Source organism: Pseudopipra pipra, unplaced genomic scaffold (genome assembly GCF_036250125.1).
Source record: "Pseudopipra pipra isolate bDixPip1 unplaced genomic scaffold, bDixPip1.hap1 HAP1_SCAFFOLD_66, whole genome shotgun sequence".
NCBI lineage: Eukaryota > Metazoa > Chordata > Aves > Passeriformes > Pipridae > Pseudopipra > Pseudopipra pipra.
In genome coordinates this window covers 113086-126014 of record NW_026991152.1, presented here as the reverse complement: position 1 = coordinate 126014, position 12929 = coordinate 113086, and positions in this window count along the sequence as shown.

The following is a 12929-nucleotide window of genomic DNA, read 5'->3' as shown; positions in this document are numbered from 1 at the left end:
CTGTGCGCGGACACCGCCTCTACCCGCTGGGATCGGATCGCACAGCAGCTCTACCCGCCGGCACCTCGGCGGCCGCGGCCTCGCCGCCTACCTAAAGAGAGTCCGAGCTACTCCCCTTTTTTACCCGCGCTGCACGCAGGGTGCTTTCTCTCCCACTCGGAGCCCCGGGCACAAAGGGAAGCGCCTCGGGGCGCGCCGCCGGCCTCGGCGAAGCCGCAGAAGCCGATCGAGCCGCCCGACTCCCAGAGCGGGTCTGCCGCTAAGCGTGGAGAACAGGTCTACCCGCTGCACTGGGACACCAGGTCTACCCGCCGCGTCGGGACACCAGGTCTACCCGTTGGGTCGGGACACCAGGTCTACCCGCTTTGTGCGGACTCCCGCGTCCAACCGCTGTGCGCGGACACCGCCTCTACCCGCTGGGATCGGATCGCACAGCAGCTCTACCCGCCGGCACCTCGGCGGCCGCGGCCTCGCCGCCTACCTAAAGAGAGTCCGAGCTACTCCCCCTTTTTACCCGCACCGCACACAGTGCCTTTTCTCTCCCACGCAGAGCGCTGGGAAGAAATAACGCCTTCTCGGCGCCTGACGAGGGCCCTGGGGAAGCCCTGACACCAGCTGCAGCCGCCAAGCTCAGGGAGACAGCTCGGCGCGCTGACAGCCCCGCGGCCCAGCCACCTAAAGAGAGTCCGAGCTACTCCCCCTTTTTACCCGCGCTGCACACAGGGCGCTTTCTCTCCCACTCGGAGCCCCGGGCACAAAGGGAAGCGCCTCGGGGCGCGCCGCCGGCCTCGGCGAAGCCGCAGAAGCCGATCGAGCCGCCCGACTCCCAGAGCGGGTCTGCCGCTAAGCGTGGAGAACAGGTCTACCCGCTGCGCTGGGACACCAGGTCTACCCGCTGCGCTGGGACACCAGGTCTACCCGCTTTGTGCGGACTCCCGCGTCCAACCGCTGTGCGCGGACACCGCCTCTACCCGCTGGGATCGGATCGCACAGCAGCTCTACCCGCCGGCACCTCGGCGGCCGCGGCCTCGCCGCCTACCTAAAGAGAGTCCGAGCTACTCCCCCTTTTTACCCGCACCGCACACAGTGCCTTTTCTCTCCCACGCAGAGCGCTGGGAAGAAATAACGCCTTCTCGGCGCCTGACGAGGGCCCTGGGGAAGCCCTGACACCAGCTGCAGCCGCCAAGCTCAGGGAGACAGCTCGGCGCGCTGACAGCCCCGCGGCCCAGCCACCTAAAGAGAGTCCGAGCTACTCCCCCTTTTTACCCGCGCTGCACACAGGGCGCTTTCTCTCCCACTCGGAGCCCCGGGCACAAAGGGAAGCGCCTCGGGGCGCGCCGCCGGCCTCGGCGAAGCCGCAGAAGCCGATCGAGCCGCCCGACTCCCAGAGCGGGTCTGCCGCTAAGCGTGGAGAACAGGTCTACCCGCTGCGCTGGGACACCAGGTCTACCCGCTGCGCTGGGACACCAGGTCTACCCGCCGCGTCGGGACACCAGGTCTACCCGTTGGGTCGGGACACCAGGTCTACCCGCTTTGTGCGGACTCCCGCGTCCAACCGCTGTGCGCGGACACCGCCTCTACCCGCTGGGATCGGATCGCACAGCAGCTCTACCCGCCGGCACCTCGGCGGCCGCGGCCTCGCCGCCTACCTAAAGAGAGTCCGAGCTACTCCCCCTTTTTACCCGCACCGCACACAGTGCCTTTTCTCTCCCACGCAGAGCGCTGGGAAGAAATAACGCCTTCTCGGCGCCTGACGAGGGCCCTGGGGAAGCCCTGACACCAGCTGCAGCCGCCAAGCTCAGGGAGACAGCTCGGCGCGCTGACAGCCCCGCGGCCCAGCCACCTAAAGAGAGTCCGAGCTACTCCCCCTTTTTACCCGCGCTGCACACAGGGCGCTTTCTCTCCCACTCGGAGCCCCGGGCACAAAGGGAAGCGCCTCGGGGCGCGCCGCCGGCCTCGGCGAAGCCGCAGAAGCCGATCGAGCCGCCCGACTCCCAGAGCGGGTCTGCCGCTAAGCGTGGAGAACAGGTCTACCCGCTGCGCTGGGACACCAGGTCTACCCGCTGCGCTGGGACACCAGGTCTACCCGCCGCGTCGGGACACCAGGTCTACCCGCTGGGTCGGGACACCAGGTCTACCCGCTTTGTGCGGACTCCCGCGTCCAACCGCTGTGCGCGGACACCGCCTCTACCCGCTGGGATCGGATCGCACAGCAGCTCTACCCGCCGGCACCTCGGCGGCCGCGGCCTCGCCGCCTACCTAAAGAGAGTCCGAGCTACTCCCCCTTTTTACCCGCACCGCACACAGTGCCTTTTCTCTCCCACGCAGAGCGCTGGGAAGAAATAACGCCTTCTCGGCGCCTGACGAGGGCCCTGGGGAAGCCCTGACACCAGCTGCAGCCGCCAAGCTCAGGGAGACAGCTCGGCGCGCTGACAGCCCCGCGGCCCAGCCACCTAAAGAGAGTCCGAGCTACTCCCCCTTTTTACCCGCGCTGCACACAGGGCGCTTTCTCTCCCACTCGGAGCCCCGGGCACAAAGGGAAGCGCCTCGGGGCGCGCCGCCGGCCTCGGCGAAGCCGCAGAAGCCGATCGAGCCGCCCGACTCCCAGAGCGGGTCTGCCGCTAAGCGTGGAGAACAGGTCTACCCGCTGCGCTGGGACACCAGGTCTACCCGCTGCGCTGGGACACCAGGTCTACCCGCCGCGTCGGGACACCAGGTCTACCCGCTGGGTCGGGACACCAGGTCTACCCGCTTTGTGCGGACTCCCGCGTCCAACCGCTGTGCGCGGACACCGCCTCTACCCGCTGGGATCGGATCGCACAGCAGCTCTACCCGCCGGCACCTCGGCGGCCGCGGCCTCGCCGCCTACCTAAAGAGAGTCCGAGCTACTCCCCCTTTTTACCCGCGCTGCACACAGGGCGCTTTCTCTCCCACTCGGAGCCCCGGGCACAAAGGGAAGCGCCTCGGGGCGCGCCGCCGGCCTCGGCGAAGCCGCAGAAGCCGATCGAGCCGCCCGACTCCCAGAGCGGGTCTGCCGCTAAGCGTGGAGAACAGGTCTACCCGCTGCGCTGGGACACCAGGTCTACCCGCTGCGCTGGGACACCAGGTCTACCCGCCGCGTCGGGACACCAGGTCTACCCGCTGGGTCGGGACACCAGGTCTACCCGCTTTGTGCGGACTCCCGCGTCCAACCGCTGTGCGCGGACACCGCCTCTACCCGCTGGGATCGGATCGCACAGCAGCTCTACCCGCCGGCACCTCGGCGGCCGCGGCCTCGCCGCCTACCTAAAGAGAGTCCGAGCTACTCCCCCTTTTTACCCGCACCGCACACAGTGCCTTTTCTCTCCCACGCAGAGCGCTGGGAAGAAATAACGCCTTCTCGGCGCCTGACGAGGGCCCTGGGGAAGCCCTGACACCAGCTGCAGCCGCCAAGCTCAGGGAGACAGCTCGGCGCGCTGACAGCCCCGCGGCCCAGCCACCTAAAGAGAGTCCGAGCTACTCCCCCTTTTTACCCGCGCTGCACACAGGGCGCTTTCTCTCCCACTCGGAGCCCCGGGCACAAAGGGAAGCGCCTCGGGGCGCGCCGCCGGCCTCGGCGAAGCCGCAGAAGCCGATCGAGCCGCCCGACTCCCAGAGCGGGTCTGCCGCTAAGCGTGGAGAACAGGTCTACCCGCTGCGCTGGGACACCAGGTCTACCCGCTGCGCTGGGACACCAGGTCTACCCGCTTTGTGCGGACTCCCGCGTCCAACCGCTGTGCGCGGACACCGCCTCTACCCGCTGGGATCGGATCGCACAGCAGCTCTACCCGCCGGCACCTCGGCGGCCGCGGCCTCGCCGCCTACCTAAAGAGAGTCCGAGCTACTCCCCCTTTTTACCCGCACCGCACACAGTGCCTTTTCTCTCCCACGCAGAGCGCTGGGAAGAAATAACGCCTTCTCGGCGCCTGACGAGGGCCCTGGGGAAGCCCTGACACCAGCTGCAGCCGCCAAGCTCAGGGAGACAGCTCGGCGCGCTGACAGCCCCGCGGCCCAGCCACCTAAAGAGAGTCCGAGCTACTCCCCCTTTTTACCCGCGCTGCACACAGGGCGCTTTCTCTCCCACTCGGAGCCCCGGGCACAAAGGGAAGCGCCTCGGGGCGCGCCGCCGGCCTCGGCGAAGCCGCAGAAGCCGATCGAGCCGCCCGACTCCCAGAGCGGGTCTGCCGCTAAGCGTGGAGAACAGGTCTACCCGCTGCGCTGGGACACCAGGTCTACCCGCTGCGCTGGGACACCAGGTCTACCCGCCGCGTCGGGACACCAGGTCTACCCGTTGGGTCGGGACACCAGGTCTACCCGCTTTGTGCGGACTCCCGCGTCCAACCGCTGTGCGCGGACACCGCCTCTACCCGCTGGGATCGGATCGCACAGCAGCTCTACCCGCCGGCACCTCGGCGGCCGCGGCCTCGCCGCCTACCTAAAGAGAGTCCGAGCTACTCCCCCTTTTTACCCGCACCGCACACAGTGCCTTTTCTCTCCCACGCAGAGCGCTGGGAAGAAATAACGCCTTCTCGGCGCCTGACGAGGGCCCTGGGGAAGCCCTGACACCAGCTGCAGCCGCCAAGCTCAGGGAGACAGCTCGGCGCGCTGACAGCCCCGCGGCCCAGCCACCTAAAGAGAGTCCGAGCTACTCCCCCTTTTTACCCGCGCTGCACACAGGGCGCTTTCTCTCCCACTCGGAGCCCCGGGCACAAAGGGAAGCGCCTCGGGGCGCGCCGCCGGCCTCGGCGAAGCCGCAGAAGCCGATCGAGCCGCCCGACTCCCAGAGCGGGTCTGCCGCTAAGCGTGGAGAACAGGTCTACCCGCTGCGCTGGGACACCAGGTCTACCCGCTGCGCTGGGACACCAGGTCTACCCGCCGCGTCGGGACACCAGGTCTACCCGCTGGGTCGGGACACCAGGTCTACCCGCTTTGTGCGGACTCCCGCGTCCAACCGCTGTGCGCGGACACCGCCTCTACCCGCTGGGATCGGATCGCACAGCAGCTCTACCCGCCGGCACCTCGGCGGCCGCGGCCTCGCCGCCTACCTAAAGAGAGTCCGAGCTACTCCCCCTTTTTACCCGCACCGCACACAGTGCCTTTTCTCTCCCACGCAGAGCGCTGGGAAGAAATAACGCCTTCTCGGCGCCTGACGAGGGCCCTGGGGAAGCCCTGACACCAGCTGCAGCCGCCAAGCTCAGGGAGACAGCTCGGCGCGCTGACAGCCCCGCGGCCCAGCCACCTAAAGAGAGTCCGAGCTACTCCCCCTTTTTACCCGCGCTGCACACAGGGCGCTTTCTCTCCCACTCGGAGCCCCGGGCACAAAGGGAAGCGCCTCGGGGCGCGCCGCCGGCCTCGGCGAAGCCGCAGAAGCCGATCGAGCCGCCCGACTCCCAGAGCGGGTCTGCCGCTAAGCGTGGAGAACAGGTCTACCCGCTGCGCTGGGACACCAGGTCTACCCGCTGCGCTGGGACACCAGGTCTACCCGCCGCGTCGGGACACCAGGTCTACCCGCTGGGTCGGGACACCAGGTCTACCCGCTTTGTGCGGACTCCCGCGTCCAACCGCTGTGCGCGGACACCGCCTCTACCCGCTGGGATCGGATCGCACAGCAGCTCTACCCGCCGGCACCTCGGCGGCCGCGGCCTCGCCGCCTACCTAAAGAGAGTCCGAGCTACTCCCCCTTTTTACCCGCGCTGCACACAGGGCGCTTTCTCTCCCACTCGGAGCCCCGGGCACAAAGGGAAGCGCCTCGGGGCGCGCCGCCGGCCTCGGCGAAGCCGCAGAAGCCGATCGAGCCGCCCGACTCCCAGAGCGGGTCTGCCGCTAAGCGTGGAGAACAGGTCTACCCGCTGCGCTGGGACACCAGGTCTACCCGCTGCGCTGGGACACCAGGTCTACCCGCCGCGTCGGGACACCAGGTCTACCCGCTGGGTCGGGACACCAGGTCTACCCGCTTTGTGCGGACTCCCGCGTCCAACCGCTGTGCGCGGACACCGCCTCTACCCGCTGGGATCGGATCGCACAGCAGCTCTACCCGCCGGCACCTCGGCGGCCGCGGCCTCGCCGCCTACCTAAAGAGAGTCCGAGCTACTCCCCCTTTTTACCCGCACCGCACACAGTGCCTTTTCTCTCCCACGCAGAGCGCTGGGAAGAAATAACGCCTTCTCGGCGCCTGACGAGGGCCCTGGGGAAGCCCTGACACCAGCTGCAGCCGCCAAGCTCAGGGAGACAGCTCGGCGCGCTGACAGCCCCGCGGCCCAGCCACCTAAAGAGAGTCCGAGCTACTCCCCCTTTTTACCCGCGCTGCACACAGGGCGCTTTCTCTCCCACTCGGAGCCCCGGGCACAAAGGGAAGCGCCTCGGGGCGCGCCGCCGGCCTCGGCGAAGCCGCAGAAGCCGATCGAGCCGCCCGACTCCCAGAGCGGGTCTGCCGCTAAGCGTGGAGAACAGGTCAACCCGCTGCGCTGGGACACCAGGTCTACCCGCTGCGCTGGGACACCAGGTCTACCCGCCGCGTCGGGACACCAGGTCTACCCGCTGGGTCGGGACACCAGGTCTACCCGCTTTGTGCGGACTCCCGCGTCCAACCGCTGTGCGCGGACACCGCCTCTACCCGCTGGGATCGGATCGCACAGCAGCTCTACCCGCCGGCACCTCGGCGGCCGCGGCCTCGCCGCCTACCTAAAGAGAGTCCGAGCTACTCCCCCTTTTTACCCGCGCTGCACACAGGGCGCTTTCTCTCCCACTCGGAGCCCCGGGCACAAAGGGAAGCGCCTCGGGGCGCGCCGCCGGCCTCGGCGAAGCCGCAGAAGCCGATCGAGCCGCCCGACTCCCAGAGCGGGTCTGCCGCTAAGCGTGGAGAACAGGTCTACCCGCTGCGCTGGGACACCAGGTCTACCCGCTGCGCTGGGACACCAGGTCTACCCGCAGCGTCGGGACACCAGGTCTACCCGCTTTGTGCGGACTCCCGCGTCCAACCGCTGTGCGCGGACACCGCCTCTACCCGCTGGGATCGGATCGCACAGCAGCTCTACCCGCCGGCACCTCGGCGGCCGCGGCCTCGCCGCCTACCTAAAGAGAGTCCGAGCTACTCCCCTTTTTTACCCGCGCTGCACGCAGGGTGCTTTCTCTCCCACTCGGAGCCCCGGGCACAAAGGGAAGCGCCTCGGGGCGCGCCGCCGGCCTCGGCGAAGCCGCAGAAGCCGATCGAGCCGCCCGACTCCCAGAGCGGGTCTGCCGCTAAGCGTGGAGAACAGGTCTACCCGCTGCGCTGGGACACCAGGTCTACCCGCCGCGTCGGGACACCAGGTCTACCCGTTGGGTCGGGACACCAGGTCTACCCGCTTTGTGCGGACTCCCGCGTCCAACCGCTGTGCGCGGACACCGCCTCTACCCGCTGGGATCGGATCGCACAGCAGCTCTACCCGCCGGCACCTCGGCGGCCGCGGCCTCGCCGCCTACCCCTAAAGAGAGTCCGAGCTACTCCCCCTTTTTACCCGCACCGCACACAGTGCCTTTTCTCTCCCACGCAGAGCGCTGGGAAGAAATAACGCCTTCTCGGCGCCTGACGAGGGCCCTGGGGAAGCCCTGACACCAGCTGCAGCCGCCAAGCTCAGGGAGACAGCTCGGCGCGCTGACAGCCCCGCGGCCCAGCCACCTAAAGAGAGTCCGAGCTACTCCCCCTTTTTACCCGCGCTGCACACAGGGCGCTTTCTCTCCCACTCGGAGCCCCGGGCACAAAGGGAAGCGCCTCGGGGCGCGCCGCCGGCCTCGGCGAAGCCGCAGAAGCCGATCGAGCCGCCCGACTCCCAGAGCGGGTCTGCCGCTAAGCGTGGAGAACAGGTCTACCCGCTGCGCTGGGACACCAGGTCTACCCGCTGCGCTGGGACACCAGGTCTACCCGCCGCGTCGGGACACCAGGTCTACCCGCTGGGTCGGGACACCAGGTCTACCCGCTTTGTGCGGACTCCCGCGTCCAACCGCTGTGCGCGGACACCGCCTCTACCCGCTGGGATCGGATCGCACAGCAGCTCTACCCGCCGGCACCTCGGCGGCCGCGGCCTCGCCGCCTACCTAAAGAGAGTCCGAGCTACTCCCCCTTTTTACCCGCGCTGCACACAGGGCGCTTTCTCTCCCACTCGGAGCCCCGGGCACAAAGGGAAGCGCCTCGGGGCGCGCCGCCGGCCTCGGCGAAGCCGCAGAAGCCGATCGAGCCGCCCGACTCCCAGAGCGGGTCTGCCGCTAAGCGTGGAGAACAGGTCTACCCGCTGCGCTGGGACACCAGGTCTACCCGCTGCGCTGGGACACCAGGTCTACCCGCCGCGTCGGGACACCAGGTCTACCCGCTGGGTCGGGACACCAGGTCTACCCGCTTTGTGCGGACTCCCGCGTCCAACCGCTGTGCGCGGACACCGCCTCTACCCGCTGGGATCGGATCGCACAGCAGCTCTACCCGCCGGCACCTCGGCGGCCGCGGCCTCGCCGCCTACCTAAAGAGAGTCCGAGCTACTCCCCCTTTTTACCCGCACCGCACACAGTGCCTTTTCTCTCCCACGCAGAGCGCTGGGAAGAAATAACGCCTTCTCGGCGCCTGACGAGGGCCCTGGGGAAGCCCTGACACCAGCTGCAGCCGCCAAGCTCAGGGAGACAGCTCGGCGCGCTGACAGCCCCGCGGCCCAGCCACCTAAAGAGAGTCCGAGCTACTCCCCCTTTTTACCCGCGCTGCACACAGGGCGCTTTCTCTCCCACTCGGAGCCCCGGGCACAAAGGGAAGCGCCTCGGGGCGCGCCGCCGGCCTCGGCGAAGCCGCAGAAGCCGATCGAGCCGCCCGACTCCCAGAGCGGGTCTGCCGCTAAGCGTGGAGAACAGGTCTACCCGCTGCGCTGGGACACCAGGTCTACCCGCTGCGCTGGGACACCAGGTCTACCCGCCGCGTCGGGACACCAGGTCTACCCGCTGGGTCGGGACACCAGGTCTACCCGCTTTGTGCGGACTCCCGCGTCCAACCGCTGTGCGCGGACACCGCCTCTACCCGCTGGGATCGGATCGCACAGCAGCTCTACCCGCCGGCACCTCGGCGGCCGCGGCCTCGCCGCCTACCTAAAGAGAGTCCGAGCTACTCCCCCTTTTTACCCGCGCTGCACACAGGGCGCTTTCTCTCCCACTCGGAGCCCCGGGCACAAAGGGAAGCGCCTCGGGGCGCGCCGCCGGCCTCGGCGAAGCCGCAGAAGCCGATCGAGCCGCCCGACTCCCAGAGCGGGTCTGCCGCTAAGCGTGGAGAACAGGTCTACCCGCTGCGCTGGGACACCAGGTCTACCCGCTGCGCTGGGACACCAGGTCTACCCGCCGCGTCGGGACACCAGGTCTACCCGCTGGGTCGGGACACCAGGTCTACCCGCTTTGTGCGGACTCCCGCGTCCAACCGCTGTGCGCGGACACCGCCTCTACCCGCTGGGATCGGATCGCACAGCAGCTCTACCCGCCGGCACCTCGGCGGCCGCGGCCTCGCCGCCTACCTAAAGAGAGTCCGAGCTACTCCCCCTTTTTACCCGCACCGCACACAGTGCCTTTTCTCTCCCACGCAGAGCGCTGGGAAGAAATAACGCCTTCTCGGCGCCTGACGAGGGCCCTGGGGAAGCCCTGACACCAGCTGCAGCCGCCAAGCTCAGGGAGACAGCTCGGCGCGCTGACAGCCCCGCGGCCCAGCCACCTAAAGAGAGTCCGAGCTACTCCCCCTTTTTACCCGCGCTGCACACAGGGCGCTTTCTCTCCCACTCGGAGCCCCGGGCACAAAGGGAAGCGCCTCGGGGCGCGCCGCCGGCCTCGGCGAAGCCGCAGAAGCCGATCGAGCCGCCCGACTCCCAGAGCGGGTCTGCCGCTAAGCGTGGAGAACAGGTCTACCCGCTGCGCTGGGACACCAGGTCTACCCGCTGCGCTGGGACACCAGGTCTACCCGCCGCGTCGGGACACCAGGTCTACCCGTTGGGTCGGGACACCAGGTCTACCCGCTTTGTGCGGACTCCCGCGTCCAACCGCTGTGCGCGGACACCGCCTCTACCCGCTGGGATCGGATCGCACAGCAGCTCTACCCGCCGGCACCTCGGCGGCCGCGGCCTCGCCGCCTACCTAAAGAGAGTCCGAGCTACTCCCCCTTTTTACCCGCACCGCACACAGTGCCTTTTCTCTCCCACGCAGAGCGCTGGGAAGAAATAACGCCTTCTCGGCGCCTGACGAGGGCCCTGGGGAAGCCCTGACACCAGCTGCAGCCGCCAAGCTCAGGGAGACAGCTCGGCGCGCTGACAGCCCCGCGGCCCAGCCACCTAAAGAGAGTCCGAGCTACTCCCCCTTTTTACCCGCGCTGCACACAGGGCGCTTTCTCTCCCACTCGGAGCCCCGGGCACAAAGGGAAGCGCCTCGGGGCGCGCCGCCGGCCTCGGCGAAGCCGCAGAAGCCGATCGAGCCGCCCGACTCCCAGAGCGGGTCTGCCGCTAAGCGTGGAGAACAGGTCTACCCGCTGCGCTGGGACACCAGGTCTACCCGCTGCGCTGGGACACCAGGTCTACCCGCCGCGTCGGGACACCAGGTCTACCCGCTGGGTCGGGACACCAGGTCTACCCGCTTTGTGCGGACTCCCGCGTCCAACCGCTGTGCGCGGACACCGCCTCTACCCGCTGGGATCGGATCGCACAGCAGCTCTACCCGCCGGCACCTCGGCGGCCGCGGCCTCGCCGCCTACCTAAAGAGAGTCCGAGCTACTCCCCCTTTTTACCCGCACCGCACACAGTGCCTTTTCTCTCCCACGCAGAGCGCTGGGAAGAAATAACGCCTTCTCGGCGCCTGACGAGGGCCCTGGGGAAGCCCTGACACCAGCTGCAGCCGCCAAGCTCAGGGAGACAGCTCGGCGCGCTGACAGCCCCGCGGCCCAGCCACCTAAAGAGAGTCCGAGCTACTCCCCCTTTTTACCCGCGCTGCACACAGGGCGCTTTCTCTCCCACTCGGAGCCCCGGGCACAAAGGGAAGCGCCTCGGGGCGCGCCGCCGGCCTCGGCGAAGCCGCAGAAGCCGATCGAGCCGCCCGACTCCCAGAGCGGGTCTGCCGCTAAGCGTGGAGAACAGGTCTACCCGCTGCGCTGGGACACCAGGTCTACCCGCCGCGTCGGGACACCAGGTCTACCCGCTGGGTCGGGACACCAGGTCTACCCGCTTTGTGCGGACTCCCGCGTCCAACCGCTGTGCGCGGACACCGCCTCTACCCGCTGGGATCGGATCGCACAGCAGCTCTACCCGCCGGCACCTCGGCGGCCGCGGCCTCGCCGCCTAAAGAGAGTCCGAGCTACTCCCCCTTTTTACCCGCGCTGCACACAGGGCGCTTTCTTTCCCACTCGGAGCCCTGGGCACAAAGGGAAGCGCCTCGGGGCGCGCCGCCGGCCTCGGCGAAGCCGCAGAAGCCGGTCTAGCCTGGGGGCCCAGAGAACAGGTCTACCCGCTGCGCTGGGATACCAGGTCTACCCGCTAGGTCGGTACACGGCATCTACGCGGTGTGCGCGAAAGCTACGTCTACCCGCTGGGATCCGGTCGGACAGCAGGTCTACCCGCCGTCCTGGGACACCTGGTCTACCCGCTAGTCTGGGATGCCAGGACCACCCGCCCGGTCCGGAGAACAGGTCTACCCACTGTTCTGGGACACCAGTGATGTAGTTTATACTTGTGCTCCATTGCTGTTCTTGTCACAAAAATAAATTGGTGTAAGTAATAACGCTCAGGAGTTATTTTTTCGGTAGATAAATACTGAATTGCTTTTGTCCGGATACACTATGTATCTGTCTCCACAGGTTCCTTCAGAAGATACACTGGCACCTCTCACACAGTGTTCCTCTGCCCTGCCTTCTTTTTGGATCTTCCTAGATAAGTATTGGGACCTGTTTTCAAACCCTATGCTTCTGTTTAACACTATTTTTTTTTTTTGAAATCATGTTATCTTCATTAGATAATATGGGTGAAATCCTGACTCATAAAGAAGACACAAACAGATACTCTGTTAAACTTGATTCCTGTAACCTGAATGCACAGTTGGACAGGGTATTGCACTACTTTAAGTTTGTACAAATCAAAGATATGTTAATCAGCTTCAGAAAGCATTTCAGTGCAGATATGGATTTCGGTGGCAGATTTCGAGTTAAAAACTGAAAGAGAAAGTTAAAAAGTGAGAAGTTGAGGCCTATCTGAAATGCAAGAAATCAAAGTAAACCAGGGCATGAGGGCTTAGAAGCATAAGCTGATCTTTAAATGTTCCTAAACATACTCATTCATGGCTGGGCTTTGCGAACGAAGATTTGGGAAGGGCTCTACCCACGTTTGCTACAAGCACGCTGCTGGCTAAAGAGTGGGAAACAAGATAGACAAGATAGACAAGTCCGGTTGCAAAAGGCAGAGCAGAAAGGCTCCTTGGATGGTATCGGCAAGACACAATTCTTTCTGCGTTTTCTTTTCTCTTCGATGGTGATCTTGCATGCGTTCTCAAAGGCAGCAGCAGCGTTGTAGATGGTGTGTCTCCAGACCTCCCAATTGGAGGCCAGAGTAGACCAGTGATGAAGATCAGTGTGGCCAAGGGTGAGATGTTGTTTCAGGGAGTCCTTGTATCTCCTCTTTGGGGCTCCTCTCATGCGGCAGCCGGTGGCAAGTTCACCATAAAGCAAGATCTTAGGGAGGCGGTGGTCCTTCATCCTGGAGACGTGCCCTGCCCAGCGCAGCTGTGTTCTCAGCAACACGGCCTCAATGCTCGTAACTGCTGCCTGTTCTAGAACAGACGTGTTAGTCACATAATCTGACCACTGGATGTTTAGGATTGTACAGAGGCAGTGTTGATGGAAGCGTTCTAGGAGTTCCTCCAGGTGGTAGCGGTAGATGACCCGT